This window comes from Tursiops truncatus, unplaced genomic scaffold, assembly GCF_011762595.2.
Source record: "Tursiops truncatus isolate mTurTru1 unplaced genomic scaffold, mTurTru1.mat.Y mat_scaffold_790_arrow_ctg1, whole genome shotgun sequence".
NCBI classification, from domain to species: domain Eukaryota; kingdom Metazoa; phylum Chordata; class Mammalia; order Artiodactyla; family Delphinidae; genus Tursiops; species Tursiops truncatus.
Window position 1 is genome coordinate 4,348 of NW_022983407.1, and position 18,244 is coordinate 22,591.

General features: G+C 44.2%; 1 long non-coding RNA gene across 1 annotated transcript; it reads left to right on the forward strand.

Annotated features, from left to right (window-relative positions):
- The first annotated feature begins 242 nt into the window (after positions 1-242).
- On the forward strand, positions 243-17,602 carry LOC141277789 (uncharacterized). Its single transcript, XR_012329632.1, has 4 exons — positions 243-527; positions 5,022-5,113; positions 9,613-9,704; positions 14,206-17,602. It is a non-coding gene; the product is annotated as an uncharacterized lncRNA (long non-coding RNA).
- The last annotated feature ends 642 nt before the right edge of the window (positions 17,603-18,244 follow it).

An 18,244-nucleotide genomic window follows, 5' to 3' on the forward strand; every position in this document is an offset into this window, starting at 1 on the left:
TGAGTTGATAGCTCTTTGTGGTTGGATTTGCATGTGTCTCATAATCCCTTGAAATTGAGCTTTGAGGCATGTCCTTTTATTTCTCAAACTGTTACGACAGCTTACGTCTTCAAATTGTTTTCTTGAAATATGTGCCACGTTTTGAAATATTTTGGCCTTTACCTGCATCAGGACATTTTGAGGGCAGGTTTCCTTTGCAGCCCTGCAGTACTTGTGCATATGAAGTGACCATTCGCACAGATTTCCAAGCTGCTGTTGCAGGTATCGGCCAGAGGCCGGCAGCATTTCTACGTTGCCCACTCTGGTACCTAGGGAAACAGACCTTCCTGCCAGTCGTGTTCCTCAGATGTCAATCAGACTGCCATGTGCCCTGATAAACCCCCCAAAGCTTATGTGTCCTTACTCATGTTTGTTTTTTGAATTCGTATTTTCTAGTGGAGTAATATTCCATCGTGTACATGGACCGCTTCTTCTTGGTGCACTCCTCTGTTGATGGACATTTTCGTTGCTTCCAAGTGTCGGCTATGGTAAGTGTTGCTGGAGTGCAGGAGTGCCAGCCTGTGCCTTTTGAGTCTCATTTTCTCGGGTGATAGGCCCAGCAGTGGGTGTGACTGATGGACTAGTAGCTCAATGTTTCCCTTTTCAACGCACCGCCACTGTGTTTTCATCAGTGGCTCTTACCACGTCCCCCTTAGAACCGAGGGTACGCATTTCTCCACATTTATTGTTTGCAGCATTTTTGCTAATGGCCATTCTGAGTGCTGTGAGCTGATAGGTTTTTGTAATTTGGGTTTGCATGTCTTTAAAAATTCCTAAAATTCATCATTTTTCCACGCCTGTTTCTTTCCTTTTAAAAAAAAAAAGGAAAGAAAAGAAAAACGTGGGGGTACAGTATACCTCTTGAGATCGTTTTCTTGGAATTGTTGCCCTCTTTTGAATTTTTGGTCGATGTTTGACCCCAGGATGTTTTGGAGGGCAGGTGTTACTTACAGGCCTGCAAGTTTGGTGACTATTTAATGACCGTTAGCACTGGGTTTAAAGCTGCTGTTTTGGGAGACGGCCACAGGGCGGCAGCACTTCTCCATTCCCAAATCTGGGTACTAGGGCAGCAGAGCCTTTCTGGAAGTCGTGTTCCTAGGTTGTACATTAGAATGGCATGTGCCAGGAGCAACGCCCATAAGTTTATGTGGCATTACTTCTGGTTGGTTTTTTAAATTATTTTAATCGGGGTAATGATTAGAACCTTGTTTGTCCTAGGTGTACACAATCTGGTGCATTTGTACATTATATACGTCTATTCACGTACAGATCCTCTTCCCGTGTAGAATATCACAGAGTGTTCCGTACACCTCCCTTGCTACGTGGTCGGTCTTTTTGATATACGTGTATCGTATGTATTTGTATACGTACGGTAACGCTCATCTTAATTTATCCATTCCGCCCACCTTTCCTTTTAGATAAGCATAGTTGTCTTCTAAGTCTGTGAGCGTCTTTCTCTGTGCAAATATGTTCATTTGTGTCAGTTATTAGATAACGCCTATAAGTGATATCATAGGATGTAGGTCTTTTGCTTTCCGACTTACGCCATGTTCTGTGATCATCTCCAAGCTGGTCTATGGTGCCCGAAAGAGCAGTGTTTCATTGTTTTCCGTGGTTAATATTCCATTGTGTACATGGACCACTTCTCCTTAATCCATTCGTCTGTTGATGGACATTTTGGTAGCTTCACCGCCTTGGCTATTGTGAATAAGGCCGCAGTGCAGCTGTTGCAGCCCGGGTCTTCTCGCTTCTGGTCTTCTCAGGTGAGAGGCCCAGTGGGGTGACTGCTGGATTGAATGGTACCTCAATTTTTACTTCTAAAGGCAGCTCCTTTCTGTTCTTATTGGCCGTTACCACTTGGCATCTCACCGGCAGCTAGAGGGTACACAGTTCTCTAAAACCCCTCCAGTATTGATTGTTTGTAGAATGTTTGCTGATCGTCAGTCGACAGGTGTGAGTTGCAAACGTTTTGTAGATTAGATTTGCATGAGCCTAATAATTCCTGAGGTTGAGCTTTTATCCACTTTCCTTTTTATTTATTTATTTATTTACTTATTTATTTTTGCGGTACGCGGGCCTCTCCCGTTGCGGAGCACAGGCTCTGGACGCGCAGGCTCAGCGGCCATGGCTCACGGGCCCAGCCACTCCACGGCATGTGGGATCTTCCCGGACCGGGGCACCAACCCGTGTCCCCTGCGTCGGCAGGCGGACTCTCAACCACTGCGCCGCCAGGGAAGCCCCTGTTTTGAACTTTTTTGTCCATTCCCTACCTCAGCACAGCATTTTAGGGCAGGTGTCCTTTACGGCCCTGAGTCCTCGTGACTATTAAGTGACCATTAGCTGCGGGCTTAAGGCCGCTCTTGCGGGAAACGGCCACACACAAGGCGGCAGCATTTCTACCTTTGCAGCTCTGGGTCCTTGGGCGACAGAGCTTTCCTGGAAATCGTGTTAGTAGCCTGCAGATTAGAGGGGAATGTGCCAGGGCAAACCCCCAAGAGCTTGTATCTCCTACTTCTTGTTTTTTACATTAAATTCTTATTACGTGTCAGAGCAAATTTGATAAAAAAAAGTGTAGTTTCTCCTAAGTGTACAGAATCGTGTTCATCATATCAACGTATCTGTCTATTCCTCTTTGGATCCTTTCCCGTGTAGGTTATTATAGAGTGTTGAGTAGACCTCTTGGCGTTCCATAGGTATTCTGTGATTATATATTTCATCTGTATTAGTACATGTCTGTTAACCCCCATATCATAATTCATACAGTCCTTTCACCTTTCCATTCGGTTAAACGTAATTTTGTTTTCTTAATCCATGCTCTTCCTTCTCTTGGAAATAAGTTCACGAGTATCAATTTTGAGGTAACACCTGTAAGTGATGTCATAGGATATCTGTCTTTCAGCTTCTTTCTTACTTCAAGTTGGGTGGTTATCTCCAGGTCCTCATATGGTGGTGCAAACGGCACTGTTTCCTTGTTTTCCGTGGCTAATATTCCATTGTTGACATGCACCACTTCCTCTTTGTGCATTTTCCTGTTGCTGGACATTTCGGTTCTTCCAAGTCTTGGCTATATTAAATGTTTCTGCCGTGCAGGATTGCCAGCCTGTGTCTCTTCCATGCTGCTCCGCTCAGGGGATAGGCGCATCAAAGGACCTACCAGATCACGTGGTAGCTCAGTTTTTACCCTTAAACGCACCTCCATTATGTTCTCCCTGCTGGCTCTTACCAGCTGACATCCCCCCAGCAGCTAGTGGGTACACAGTTTTCTGAAACCCCTTCAGCATTTATTCTTTGTAGACTTTTTGCTGAAGATCATTCTGACGGCTGTGAGGGGAACATTTCTGTAGATCGGATTTGCATGGCTTTATTAATTGCTGATGTTGAGCATTTTTAACTCCCCTTTTATTTTAAAGGAAAAAAGAAGACAGAATGGGCGTAAAACATGCCTCTTGAAATTGTCTTCTTGAAATGTTGACGTCTTTTGAATTTTCTGGTCGATTTACGACCCCAGGATTCTTTTTTTTTTTTGATGGCAGGTGTCATTTACAGGCCTGCAGTTATTTTGAATATTAAGTGACCATTAGCGCTGTTGTGGGAAACGGCCAGAAGGCGGCAGCACTTCTCCTTACCAAATCTGGCTACTAGGGCAACAGAGCCGTAATGGAAGTGGCGTTGTAAATTGTAAATTAGAATGCAGTGCGCCAGGAAAAAGCCCCTTAGGTTTATGTCTCATTACTTGCTGTTCGTTTCTTAATTTTAATTTTTATTTTGTATCAGAGCAGATTTGATTACAACGTTTTGCTTGTTCTAGGTGTGCAAGATGTGGTTGTTTTACACGTATACATATATCTATTCTTCTTCGGGTCCTTCTCCCACGTAGCTTATGACGCAGTGTTGAGTAGTGTCCTCTTGACATGCCGCAGGTCTGTGGTGATTTTATATTTCACATGTGTTTGTATATCTCTGTTAACCCCAATGTCCTGAGGTATCCAATGCTCACACCTTTCCATTTGGCGAACCATAAGTTTGCTTAATGAATCTGTGATTGGATGTCTCTGTGGAAATATCTTCACTGGTATCGATTTTTTAGGTAACCCCTCTAAGTGATATCATACGTTGGGTGTCTTTTGCTTTCTCGCTTACTGCAAGTTGCGTGATCACCTCTAGACTCATCTGTGGTGCTACAAGTGGCATTGATTCATTTTTTTCCCCACGCTAATATTCCATCTCTACACGTAGCAGTTCTTCTTTGTCCACGCACCTCTTGATGGACTTTTGGTTACCTCCTTGTCTTGGTTGTTGTAATAGTCCTGCAATGCACATTTCCTGCCTGTGTCTTTCCAGTTCTGTCTTCTTATGTTATAGACACAGGTGATTTTCCTGTATCATATGGTACTTCAATGTTTACTTTTAAAGGCATTTCCATTCTCTTCTGATTACTGGCTCTTTCCAGGTTACATCCCACATAAAGTTGAGGGTATAAATGTCTCCACGACACCTTCAGCATTGATCGTTTGTAGTTTCTTTGCCGATGGTAATTCTGAATGGTGTGAGTTGATAGCTCTTTGTGGTTGGATTTGCATGTGTCTCATAATCCCTTGAAATTGAGCTTTGAGGCATGTCCTTTTATTTCTCAAACTGTTACGACAGCTTACGTCTTCAAATTGTTTTCTTGAAATATGTGCCACGTTTTGAAATATTTTGGCCTTTACCTGCATCAGGACATTTTGAGGGCAGGTTTCCTTTGCAGCCCTGCAGTACTTGTGCATATGAAGTGACCATTCGCACAGATTTCCAAGCTGCTGTTGCAGGTATCGGCCAGAGGCCGGCAGCATTTCTACGTTGCCCACTCTGGTACCTAGGGAAACAGACCTTCCTGCCAGTCGTGTTCCTCAGATGTCAATCAGACTGCCATGTGCCCTGATAAACCCCCCAAAGCTTATGTGTCCTTACTCATGTTTGTTTTTTGAATTCGTATTTTCTAGTGGAGTAATATTCCATCGTGTACATGGACCACTTCTTCTTGGTGCACTCCTCTGTTGATGGACATTTTCGTTGCTTCCAAGTGTCGGCTATGGTAAGTGTTGCTGGAGTGCAGGAGTGCCAGCCTGTGCCTTTTGAGTCTCATTTTCTCGGGTGATAGGCCCAGCAGTGGGTGTGACTGATGGACTAGTAGCTCAATGTTTCCCTTTTCAACGCACCGCCACTGTGTTTTCATCAGTGGCTCTTACCACGTCCCCCTTAGAACCGAGGGTACGCATTTCTCCACATTTATTGTTTGCAGCATTTTTGCTAATGGCCATTCTGAGTGCTGTGAGCTGATAGGTTTTTGTAATTTGGGTTTGCATGTCTTTAAAAATTCCTAAAATTCATCATTTTTCCACGCCTGTTTCTTTCCTTTTAAAAAAAAAAAGGAAAGAAAAGAAAAACGTGGGGGTACAGTATACCTCTTGAGATCGTTTTCTTGGAATTGTTGCCCTCTTTTGAATTTTTGGTCGATGTTTGACCCCAGGATGTTTTGGAGGGCAGGTGTTACTTACAGGCCTGCAAGTTTGGTGACTATTTAATGACCGTTAGCACTGGGTTTAAAGCTGCTGTTTTGGGAGACGGCCACAGGGCGGCAGCACTTCTCCATTCCCAAATCTGGGTACTAGGGCAGCAGAGCCTTTCTGGAAGTCGTGTTCCTAGGTTGTACATTAGAATGGCATGTGCCAGGAGCAACGCCCATAAGTTTATGTGGCATTACTTCTGGTTGGTTTTTTAAATTATTTTAATCGGGGTAATGATTAGAACCTTGTTTGTCCTAGGTGTACACAATCTGGTGCATTTGTACATTATATACGTCTATTCACGTACAGATCCTCTTCCCGTGTAGAATATCACAGAGTGTTCCGTACACCTCCCTTGCTACGTGGTCGGTCTTTTTGATATACGTGTATCGTATGTATTTGTATACGTACGGTAACGCTCATCTTAATTTATCCATTCCGCCCACCTTTCCTTTTAGATAAGCATAGTTGTCTTCTAAGTCTGTGAGCGTCTTTCTCTGTGCAAATATGTTCATTTGTGTCAGTTATTAGATAACGCCTATAAGTGATATCATAGGATGTAGGTCTTTTGCTTTCCGACTTACGCCATGTTCTGTGATCATCTCCAAGCTGGTCTATGGTGCCCGAAAGAGCAGTGTTTCATTGTTTTCCGTGGTTAATATTCCATTGTGTACATGGACCACTTCTCCTTAATCCATTCGTCTGTTGATGGACATTTTGGTAGCTTCACCGCCTTGGCTATTGTGAATAAGGCCGCAGTGCAGCTGTTGCAGCCCGGGTCTTCTCGCTTCTGGTCTTCTCAGGTGAGAGGCCCAGTGGGGTGACTGCTGGATTGAATGGTACCTCAATTTTTACTTCTAAAGGCAGCTCCTTTCTGTTCTTATTGGCCGTTACCACTTGGCATCTCACCGGCAGCTAGAGGGTACACAGTTCTCTAAAACCCCTCCAGTATTGATTGTTTGTAGAATGTTTGCTGATCGTCAGTCGACAGGTGTGAGTTGCAAACGTTTTGTAGATTAGATTTGCATGAGCCTAATAATTCCTGAGGTTGAGCTTTTATCCACTTTCCTTTTTATTTATTTATTTATTTACTTATTTATTTTTGCGGTACGCGGGCCTCTCCCGTTGCGGAGCACAGGCTCTGGACGCGCAGGCTCAGCGGCCATGGCTCACGGGCCCAGCCACTCCACGGCATGTGGGATCTTCCCGGACCGGGGCACCAACCCGTGTCCCCTGCGTCGGCAGGCGGACTCTCAACCACTGCGCCGCCAGGGAAGCCCCTGTTTTGAACTTTTTTGTCCATTCCCTACCTCAGCACAGCATTTTAGGGCAGGTGTCCTTTACGGCCCTGAGTCCTCGTGACTATTAAGTGACCATTAGCTGCGGGCTTAAGGCCGCTCTTGCGGGAAACGGCCACACACAAGGCGGCAGCATTTCTACCTTTGCAGCTCTGGGTCCTTGGGCGACAGAGCTTTCCTGGAAATCGTGTTAGTAGCCTGCAGATTAGAGGGGAATGTGCCAGGGCAAACCCCCAAGAGCTTGTATCTCCTACTTCTTGTTTTTTACATTAAATTCTTATTACGTGTCAGAGCAAATTTGATAAAAAAAAGTGTAGTTTCTCCTAAGTGTACAGAATCGTGTTCATCATATCAACGTATCTGTCTATTCCTCTTTGGATCCTTTCCCGTGTAGGTTATTATAGAGTGTTGAGTAGACCTCTTGGCGTTCCATAGGTATTCTGTGATTATATATTTCATCTGTATTAGTACATGTCTGTTAACCCCCATATCATAATTCATACAGTCCTTTCACCTTTCCATTCGGTTAAACGTAATTTTGTTTTCTTAATCCATGCTCTTCCTTCTCTTGGAAATAAGTTCACGAGTATCAATTTTGAGGTAACACCTGTAAGTGATGTCATAGGATATCTGTCTTTCAGCTTCTTTCTTACTTCAAGTTGGGTGGTTATCTCCAGGTCCTCATATGGTGGTGCAAACGGCACTGTTTCCTTGTTTTCCGTGGCTAATATTCCATTGTTGACATGCACCACTTCCTCTTTGTGCATTTTCCTGTTGCTGGACATTTCGGTTTCTTCCAAGTCTTGGCTATATTAAATGTTTCTGCCGTGCAGGATTGCCAGCCTGTGTCTCTTCCATGCTGCTCCGCTCAGGGGATAGGCGCATCAAAGGACCTACCAGATCACGTGGTAGCTCAGTTTTTACCCTTAAACGCACCTCCATTATGTTCTCCCTGCTGGCTCTTACCAGTTGACATCCCCCCAGCAGCTAGTGGGTACACAGTTTTCTGAAACCCCTTCAGCATTTATTCTTTGTAGACTTTTTGCTGAAGATCATTCTGACGGCTGTGAGGGGAACATTTCTGTAGATCGGATTTGCATGGCTTTATTAATTGCTGATGTTGAGCATTTTTAACTCCCCTTTTATTTTAAAGGAAAAAAGAAGACAGAATGGGCGTAAAACATGCCTCTTGAAATTGTCTTCTTGAAATGTTGACGTCTTTTGAATTTTCTGGTCGATTTACGACCCCAGGATTCTTTTTTTTTTTTGATGGCAGGTGTCATTTACAGGCCTGCAGTTATTTTGAATATTAAGTGACCATTAGCGCTGTTGTGGGAAACGGCCAGAAGGCGGCAGCACTTCTCCTTACCAAATCTGGCTACTAGGGCAACAGAGCCGTAATGGAAGTGGCGTTGTAAATTGTAAATTAGAATGCAGTGCGCCAGGAAAAAGCCCCTTAGGTTTATGTCTCATTACTTGCTGTTCGTTTCTTAATTTTAATTTTTATTTTGTATCAGAGCAGATTTGATTACAACGTTTTGCTTGTTCTAGGTGTGCAAGATGTGGTTGTTTTACACGTATACATATATCTATTCTTCTTCGGGTCCTTCTCCCACGTAGCTTATGACGCAGTGTTGAGTAGTGTCCTCTTGACATGCCGCAGGTCTGTGGTGATTTTATATTTCACATGTGTTTGTATATCTCTGTTAACCCCAATGTCCTGAGGTATCCAATGCTCACACCTTTCCATTTGGCGAACCATAAGTTTGCTTAATGAATCTGTGATTGGATGTCTCTGTGGAAATATCTTCACTGGTATCGATTTTTTAGGTAACCCCTCTAAGTGATATCATACGTTGGGTGTCTTTTGCTTTCTCGCTTACTGCAAGTTGCGTGATCACCTCTAGACTCATCTGTGGTGCTACAAGTGGCATTGATTCATTTTTTCCCCCCACGCTAATATTCCATCTCTACACGTAGCAGTTCTTCTTTGTCCACTCATCTGTTGGTGGACTTCTGGTTGCTTCCGTGCCTTGGCTATTGTAATACTGCTGCAGTGCAGATTTCCTGCCTGTGTCTTTCCAATTCTGTCTTCTTAGGCTGTAGGCCGCGGAGTGGGCCTGCTGGATCATAGAGTAGCTGAATGTGTACCTTTTACAGGCACCTCCATTCTGTTCCCATGAGTGGCTCTTACCAGGTTACGTCCCACTTGAAACTGAGGGTATGCATGTCTCCACAACCTCTTCAGCATTGATCGTTTGTAGTTTCTTTGCTGATGGTTATTCTGACTGGTGTGAGTTGATAGCTCTTTGTGGTTGGATTTGCACGTGTCTCATAATCCCTTGAAACTGAGCTCTGAGGCACGGCCTTTTACTTTTCAAACTGTTACGACAGCTTACGTCTTCAAATTGTTTTCTTGAAATGTGTGCCACGTTTTGAAATATTTTGGCCTTTACCTGCGTCAGGACATTTTGAGGGCAGGTTTCCTTTGCAGCCCTGCAGTACTTGGGCATATGAAGTGACCATTCGCACAGATTTCCAAGCTGCTGTTGCAGGTATCGGCCAGAGGCCGGCAGCATTTCTACGTTGCCCACTCTGGTACCTAGGGAAACAGACCTTCCTGCCAGTCGTGTTCCTCAGATGTCAATCAGACTGCCATGTGCCCTGATAAACCCCCCAAAGCTTATGTGTCCTTACTCATGTTTGTTTTTTGAATTCGTATTTTCTAGTGGAGTAATATTCCATCGTGTACATGGACCACTTCTTCTTGGTGCACTCCTCTGTTGATGGACATTTTCGTTGCTTCCAAGTGTCGGCTATGGTAAGTGTTGCTGGAGTGCAGGAGTGCCAGCCTGTGCCTTTTGAGTCTCATTTTCTCGGGTGATAGGCCCAGCAGTGGGTGTGACTGATGGACTAGTAGCTCAATGTTTCCCTTTTCAACGCACCGCCACTGTGTTTTCATCAGTGGCTCTTACCACGTCCCCCTTAGAACCGAGGGTACGCATTTCTCCACATTTATTGTTTGCAGCATTTTTGCTAATGGCCATTCTGAGTGCTGTGAGCTGATAGGTTTTTGTAATTTGGGTTTGCATGTCTTTAAAAATTCCTAAAATTCATCATTTTTCCACGCCTGTTTCTTTCCTTTTAAAAAAAAAAAGGAAAGAAAAGAAAAACGTGGGGGTACAGTATACCTCTTGAGATCGTTTTCTTGGAATTGTTTGCCCTCTTTTGAATTTTTGGTCGATGTTTGACCCCAGGATGTTTTGGAGGGCAGGTGTTACTTACAGGCCTGCAAGTTTGGTGGCTATTTAATGACCGTTAGCACTGGGTTTAAAGCTGCTGTTTTGGGAGACGGCCACAGGGCGGCAGCACTTCTCCATTCCCAAATCTGGGTACTAGGGCAGCAGAGCCTTTCTGGAAGTCGTGTTCCTAGGTTGTACATTAGAATGGCATGTGCCAGGAGCAACGCCCATAAGTTTATGTGGCATTACTTCTGGTTGGTTTTTTTAAATTATTTTAATCGGGGTAATGATTAGAACCTTGTTTGTCCTAGGTGTACACAATCTGGTGCATTTGTACATTATATACGTCTATTCACGTACAGATCCTCTTCCCGTGTAGAATATCACAGAGTGTTCCGTACACCTCCCTTGCTACGTGGTCGGTCTTTTTGATATACGTGTATCGTATGTATTTGTATACGTACGGTAACGCTCATCTTAATTTATCCATTCCGCCCACCTTTCCTTTTAGATAAGCATAGTTGTCTTCTAAGTCTGTGAGCGTCTTTCTCTGTGCAAATATGTTCATTTGTGTCAGTTATTAGATAACGCCTATAAGTGATATCATAGGATGTAGGTCTTTTGCTTTCCGACTTACGCCATGTTCTGTGATCATCTCCAAGCTGGTCTATGGTGCCCGAAAGAGCAGTGTTTCATTGTTTTCCGTGGTTAATATTCCATTGTGTACATGGACCACTTCTCCTTAATCCATTCGTCTGTTGATGGACATTTTGGTAGCTTCACCGCCTTGGCTATTGTGAATAAGGCCGCAGTGCAGCTGTTGCAGCCCGGGTCTTCTCGCTTCTGGTCTTCTCAGGTGAGAGGCCCAGTGGGGTGACTGCTGGATTGAATGGTACCTCAATTTTTACTTCTAAAGGCAGCTCCTTTCTGTTCTTATTGGCCGTTACCACTTGGCATCTCACCGGCAGCTAGAGGGTACACAGTTCTCTAAAACCCCTCCAGTATTGATTGTTTGTAGAATGTTTGCTGATCGTCAGTCGACAGGTGTGAGTTGCAAACGTTTTGTAGATTAGATTTGCATGAGCCTAATAATTCCTGAGGTTGAGCTTTTATCCACTTTCCTTTTTATTTATTTATTTATTTACTTATTTATTTTTGCGGTACGCGGGCCTCTCCCGTTGCGGAGCACAGGCTCTGGACGCGCAGGCTCAGCGGCCATGGCTCACGGGCCCAGCCACTCCACGGCATGTGGGATCTTCCCGGACCGGGGCACCAACCCGTGTCCCCTGCGTCGGCAGGCGGACTCTCAACCACTGCGCCGCCAGGGAAGCCCCTGTTTTGAACTTTTTTGTCCATTCCCTACCTCAGCACAGCATTTTAGGGCAGGTGTCCTTTACGGCCCTGAGTCCTCGTGACTATTAAGTGACCATTAGCTGCGGGCTTAAGGCCGCTCTTGCGGGAAACGGCCACACACAAGGCGGCAGCATTTCTACCTTTGCAGCTCTGGGTCCTTGGGCGACAGAGCTTTCCTGGAAATCGTGTTAGTAGCCTGCAGATTAGAGGGGAATGTGCCAGGGCAAACCCCCAAGAGCTTGTATCTCCTACTTCTTGTTTTTTACATTAAATTCTTATTACGTGTCAGAGCAAATTTGATAAAAAAAAGTGTAGTTTCTCCTAAGTGTACAGAATCGTGTTCATCATATCAACGTATCTGTCTATTCCTCTTTGGATCCTTTCCCGTGTAGGTTATTATAGAGTGTTGAGTAGACCTCTTGGCGTTCCATAGGTATTCTGTGATTATATATTTCATCTGTATTAGTACATGTCTGTTAACCCCCATATCATAATTCATACAGTCCTTTCACCTTTCCATTCGGTTAAACGTAATTTTGTTTTCTTAATCCATGCTCTTCCTTCTCTTGGAAATAAGTTCACGAGTATCAATTTTGAGGTAACACCTGTAAGTGATGTCATAGGATATCTGTCTTTCAGCTTCTTTCTTACTTCAAGTTGGGTGGTTATCTCCAGGTCCTCATATGGTGGTGCAAACGGCACTGTTTCCTTGTTTTCCGTGGCTAATATTCCATTGTTGACATGCACCACTTCCTCTTTGTGCATTTTCCTGTTGCTGGACATTTCGGTTTCTTCCAAGTCTTGGCTATATTAAATGTTTCTGCCGTGCAGGATTGCCAGCCTGTGTCTCTTCCATGCTGCTCCGCTCAGGGGATAGGCGCATCAAAGGACCTACCAGATCACGTGGTAGCTCAGTTTTTACCCTTAAACGCACCTCCATTATGTTCTCCCTGCTGGCTCTTACCAGTTGACATCCCCCCAGCAGCTAGTGGGTACACAGTTTTCTGAAACCCCTTCAGCATTTATTCTTTGTAGACTTTTTGCTGAAGATCATTCTGACGGCTGTGAGGGGAACATTTCTGTAGATCGGATTTGCATGGCTTTATTAATTGCTGATGTTGAGCATTTTTAACTCCCCTTTTATTTTAAAGGAAAAAAGAAGACAGAATGGGCGTAAAACATGCCTCTTGAAATTGTCTTCTTGAAATGTTGACGTCTTTTGAATTTTCTGGTCGATTTACGACCCCAGGATTCTTTTTTTTTTTTTGATGGCAGGTGTCATTTACAGGCCTGCAGTTATTTTGAATATTAAGTGACCATTAGCGCTGTTGTGGGAAACGGCCAGAAGGCGGCAGCACTTCTCCTTACCAAATCTGGCTACTAGGGCAACAGAGCCGTAATGGAAGTGGCGTTGTAAATTGTAAATTAGAATGCAGTGCGCCAGGAAAAAGCCCCTTAGGTTTATGTCTCATTACTTGCTGTTCGTTTCTTAATTTTAATTTTTATTTTGTATCAGAGCAGATTTGATTACAACGTTTTGCTTGTTCTAGGTGTGCAAGATGTGGTTGTTTTACACGTATACATATATCTATTCTTCTTCGGGTCCTTCTCCCACGTAGCTTATGACGCAGTGTTGAGTAGTGTCCTCTTGACATGCCGCAGGTCTGTGGTGATTTTATATTTCACATGTGTTTGTATATCTCTGTTAACCCCAATGTCCTGAGGTATCCAATGCTCACACCTTTCCATTTGGCGAACCATAAGTTTGCTTAATGAATCTGTGATTGGATGTCTCTGTGGAAATATCTTCACTGGTATCGATTTTTTAGGTAACCCCTCTAAGTGATATCATACGTTGGGTGTCTTTTGCTTTCTCGCTTACTGCAAGTTGCGTGATCACCTCTAGACTCATCTGTGGTGCTACAAGTGGCATTGATTCATTTTTTCCCCCACGCTAATATTCCATCTCTACACGTAGCAGTTCTTCTTTGTCCACTCATCTGTTGGTGGACTTCTGGTTGCTTCCGTGCCTTGGCTATTGTAATACTGCTGCAGTGCAGATTTCCTGCCTGTGTCTTTCCAATTCTGTCTTCTTAGGCTGTAGGCCGCGGAGTGGGCCTGCTGGATCATAGAGTAGCTGAATGTGTACCTTTTACAGGCACCTCCATTCTGTTCCCATGAGTGGCTCTTACCAGGTTACGTCCCACTTGAAACTGAGGGTATGCATGTCTCCACAACCTCTTCAGCATTGATCGTTTGTAGTTTCTTTGCTGATGGTTATTCTGACTGGTGTGAGTTGATAGCTCTTTGTGGTTGGATTTGCACGTGTCTCATAATCCCTTGAAACTGAGCTCTGAGGCACGGCCTTTTACTTTTCAAACTGTTACGACAGCTTACGTCTTCAAATTGTTTTCTTGAAATATGTGCCACGTTTTGAAATATTTTGGCCTTTACCTGCGTCAGGACATTTTGAGGGCAGGTTTCCTTTGCAGCCCTGCAGTACTTGGGCATATGAAGTGACCATTCGCACAGATTTCCAAGCTGCTGTTGCAGGTATCGGCCAGAGGCCGGCAGCATTTCTACGTTGCCCACTCTGGTACCTAGGGAAACAGACCTTCCTGCCAGTCGTGTTCCTCAGATGTCAATCAGACTGCCATGTGCCCTGATAAACCCCCCAAAGCTTATGTGTCCTTACTCATGTTTGTTTTTTGAATTCGTATTTTCTAGTGGAGTAATATTCCATCGTGTACATGGACCACTTCTTCTTGGTGCACTCCTCTGTTGATGGACATTTTCGTTGCTTCCAAGTGTCGGCTATGGTAAGTGTTGCTGGAGTGCAGGAGTGCCAGCCTGTGCCTTTTGAGTCTCATTTTCTCGGGTGATAGGCCCAGCAGTGGGTGTGACTGATGGACTAGTAGCTCAATGTTTCCCTTTTCAACGCACCGCCACTGTGTTTTCATCAGTGGCTCTTACCACGTCCCCCTTAGAACCGAGGGTACGCATTTCTCCACATTTATTGTTTGCAGCATTTTTGCTAATGGCCATTCTGAGTGCTGTGAGCTGATAGGTTTTTGTAATTTGGGTTTGCATGTCTTTAAAAATTCCTAAAATTCATCATTTTTCCACGCCTGTTTCTTTCCTTTTAAAAAAAAAAAGGAAAGAAAAGAAAAACGTGGGGGTACAGTATACCTCTTGAGATCGTTTTCTTGGAATTGTTGCCCTCTTTTGAATTTTTGGTCGATGTTTGACCCCAGGATGTTTTGGAGGGCAGGTGTTACTTACAGGCCTGCAAGTTTGGTGGCTATTTAATGACCGTTAGCACTGGGTTTAAAGCTGCTGTTTTGGGAGACGGCCACAGGGCGGCAGCACTTCTCCATTCCCAAATCTGGGTACTAGGGCAGCAGAGCCTTTCTGGAAGTCGTGTTCCTAGGTTGTACATTAGAATGGCATGTGCCAGGAGCAACGCCCATAAGTTTATGTGGCATTACTTCTGGTTGGTTTTTTAAATTATTTTAATCGGGGTAATGATTAGAACCTTGTTTGTCCTAGGTGTACACAATCTGGTGCATTTGTACATTATATACGTCTATTCACGTACAGATCCTCTTCCCGTGTAGAATATCACAGAGTGTTCCGTACACCTCCCTTGCTACGTGGTCGGTCTTTTTGATATACGTGTATCGTATGTATTTGTATACGTACGGTAACGCTCATCTTAATTTATCCATTCCGCCCACCTTTCCTTTTAGATAAGCATAGTTGTCTTCTAAGTCTGTGAGCGTCTTTCTCTGTGCAAATATGTTCATTTGTGTCAGTTATTAGATAACGCCTATAAGTGATATCATAGGATGTAGGTCTTTTGCTTTCCGACTTACGCCATGTTCTGTGATCATCTCCAAGCTGGTCTATGGTGCCCGAAAGAGCAGTGTTTCATTGTTTTCCGTGGTTAATATTCCATTGTGTACATGGACCACTTCTCCTTAATCCATTCGTCTGTTGATGGACATTTTGGTAGCTTCACCGCCTTGGCTATTGTGAATAAGGCCGCAGTGCAGCTGTTGCAGCCCGGGTCTTCTCGCTTCTGGTCTTCTCAGGTGAGAGGCCCAGTGGGGTGACTGCTGGATTGAATGGTACCTCAATTTTTACTTCTAAAGGCAGCTCCTTTCTGTTCTTATTGGCCGTTACCACTTGGCATCTCACCGGCAGCTAGAGGGTACACAGTTCTCTAAAACCCCTCCAGTATTGATTGTTTGTAGAATGTTTGCTGATCGTCAGTCGACAGGTGTGAGTTGCAAACGTTTTGTAGATTAGATTTGCATGAGCCTAATAATTCCTGAGGTTGAGCTTTTATCCACTTTCCTTTTTATTTATTTATTTATTTACTTATTTATTTTTGCGGTACGCGGGCCTCTCCCGTTGCGGAGCACAGGCTCTGGACGCGCAGGCTCAGCGGCCATGGCTCACGGGCCCAGCCACTCCACGGCATGTGGGATCTTCCCGGACCGGGGCACCAACCCGTGTCCCCTGCGTCGGCAGGCGGACTCTCAACCACTGCGCCGCCAGGGAAGCCCCTGTTTTGAACTTTTTTGTCCATTCCCTACCTCAGCACAGCATTTTAGGGCAGGTGTCCTTTACGGCCCTGAGTCCTCGTGACTATTAAGTGACCATTAGCTGCGGGCTTAAGGCCGCTCTTGCGGGAAACGGCCACACACAAGGCGGCAGCATTTCTACCTTTGCAGCTCTGGGTCCTTGGGCGACAGAGCTTTCCTGGAAATCGTGTTAGTAGCCTGCAGATTAGAGGGGAATGTGCCAGGGCAAACCCCCAAGAGCTTGTATCTCCTACTTCTTGTTTTTTACATTAAATTCTTATTACGTGTCAGAGCAAATTTGATAAAAAAAAGTGTAGTTTCTCCTAAGTGTACAGAATCGTGTTCATCATATCAACGTATCTGTCTATTCCTCTTTGGATCCTTTCCCGTGTAGGTTATTATAGAGTGTTGAGTAGACCTCTTGGCGTTCCATAGGTATTCTGTGATTATATATTTCATCTGTATTAGTACATGTCTGTTAACCCCCATATCATAATTCATACAGTCCTTTCACCTTTCCATTCGGTTAAACGTAATTTTGTTTTCTTAATCCATGCTCTTCCTTCTCTTGGAAATAAGTTCACGAGTATCAATTTTGAGGTAACACCTGTAAGTGATGTCATAGGATATCTGTCTTTCAGCTTCTTTCTTACTTCAAGTTGGGTGGTTATCTCCAGGTCCTCATATGGTGGTGCAAACGGCACTGTTTCCTTGTTTTCCGTGGCTAATATTCCATTGTTGACATGCACCACTTCCTCTTTGTGCATTTTCCTGTTGCTGGACATTTCGGTTTCTTCCAAGTCTTGGCTATATTAAATGTTTCTGCCGTGCAGGATTGCCAGCCTGTGTCTCTTCCATGCTGCTCCGCTCAGGGGATAGGCGCATCAAAGGACCTACCAGATCACGTGGTAGCTCAGTTTTTACCCTTAAACGCACCTCCATTATGTTCTCCCTGCTGGCTCTTACCAGTTGACATCCCCCCAGCAGCTAGTGGGTACACAGTTTTCTGAAACCCCTTCAGCATTTATTCTTTGTAGACTTTTTGCTGAAGATCATTCTGACGGCTGTGAGGGGAACATTTCTGTAGATCGGATTTGCATGGCTTTATTAATTGCTGATGTTGAGCATTTTTAACTCCCCTTTTATTTTAAAGGAAAAAAGAAGACAGAATGGGCGTAAAACATGCCTCTTGAAATTGTCTTCTTGAAATGTTGACGTCTTTTGAATTTTCTGGTCGATTTACGACCCCAGGATTCTTTTTTTTTTTTTGATGGCAGGTGTCATTTACAGGCCTGCAGTTATTTTGAATATTAAGTGACCATTAGCGCTGTTGTGGGAAACGGCCAGAAGGCGGCAGCACTTCTCCTTACCAAATCTGGCTACTAGGGCAACAGAGCCGTAATGGAAGTGGCGTTGTAAATTGTAAATTAGAATGCAGTGCGCCAGGAAAAAGCCCCTTAGGTTTATGTCTCATTACTTGCTGTTCGTTTCTTAATTTTAATTTTTATTTTGTATCAGAGCAGATTTGATTACAACGTTTTGCTTGTTCTAGGTGTGCAAGATGTGGTTGTTTTACACGTATACATATATCTATTCTTCTTCGGGTCCTTCTCCCACGTAGCTTATGACGCAGTGTTGAGTAGTGTCCTCTTGACATGCCGCAGGTCTGTGGTGATTTTATATTTCACATGTGTTTGTATATCTCTGTTAACCCCAATGTCCTGAGGTATCCAATGCTCACACCTTTCCATTTGGCGAACCATAAGTTTGCTTAATGAATCTGTGATTGGATGTCTCTGTGGAAATATCTTCACTGGTATCGATTTTTTAGGTAACCCCTCTAAGTGATATCATACGTTGGGTGTCTTTTGCTTTCTCGCTTACTGCAAGTTGCGTGATCACCTCTAGACTCATCTGTGGTGCTACAAGTGGCATTGATTCATTTTTTTCCCCACGCTAATATTCCATCTCTACACGTAGCAGTTCTTCTTTGTCCACTCATCTGTTGGTGGACTTCTGGTTGCTTCCGTGCCTTGGCTATTGTAATACTGCTGCAGTGCAGATTTCCTGCCTGTGTCTTTCCAATTCTGTCTTCTTAGGCTGTAGGCCGCGGAGTGGGCCTGCTGGATCATAGAGTAGCTGAATGTGTACCTTTTACAGGCACCTCCATTCTGTTC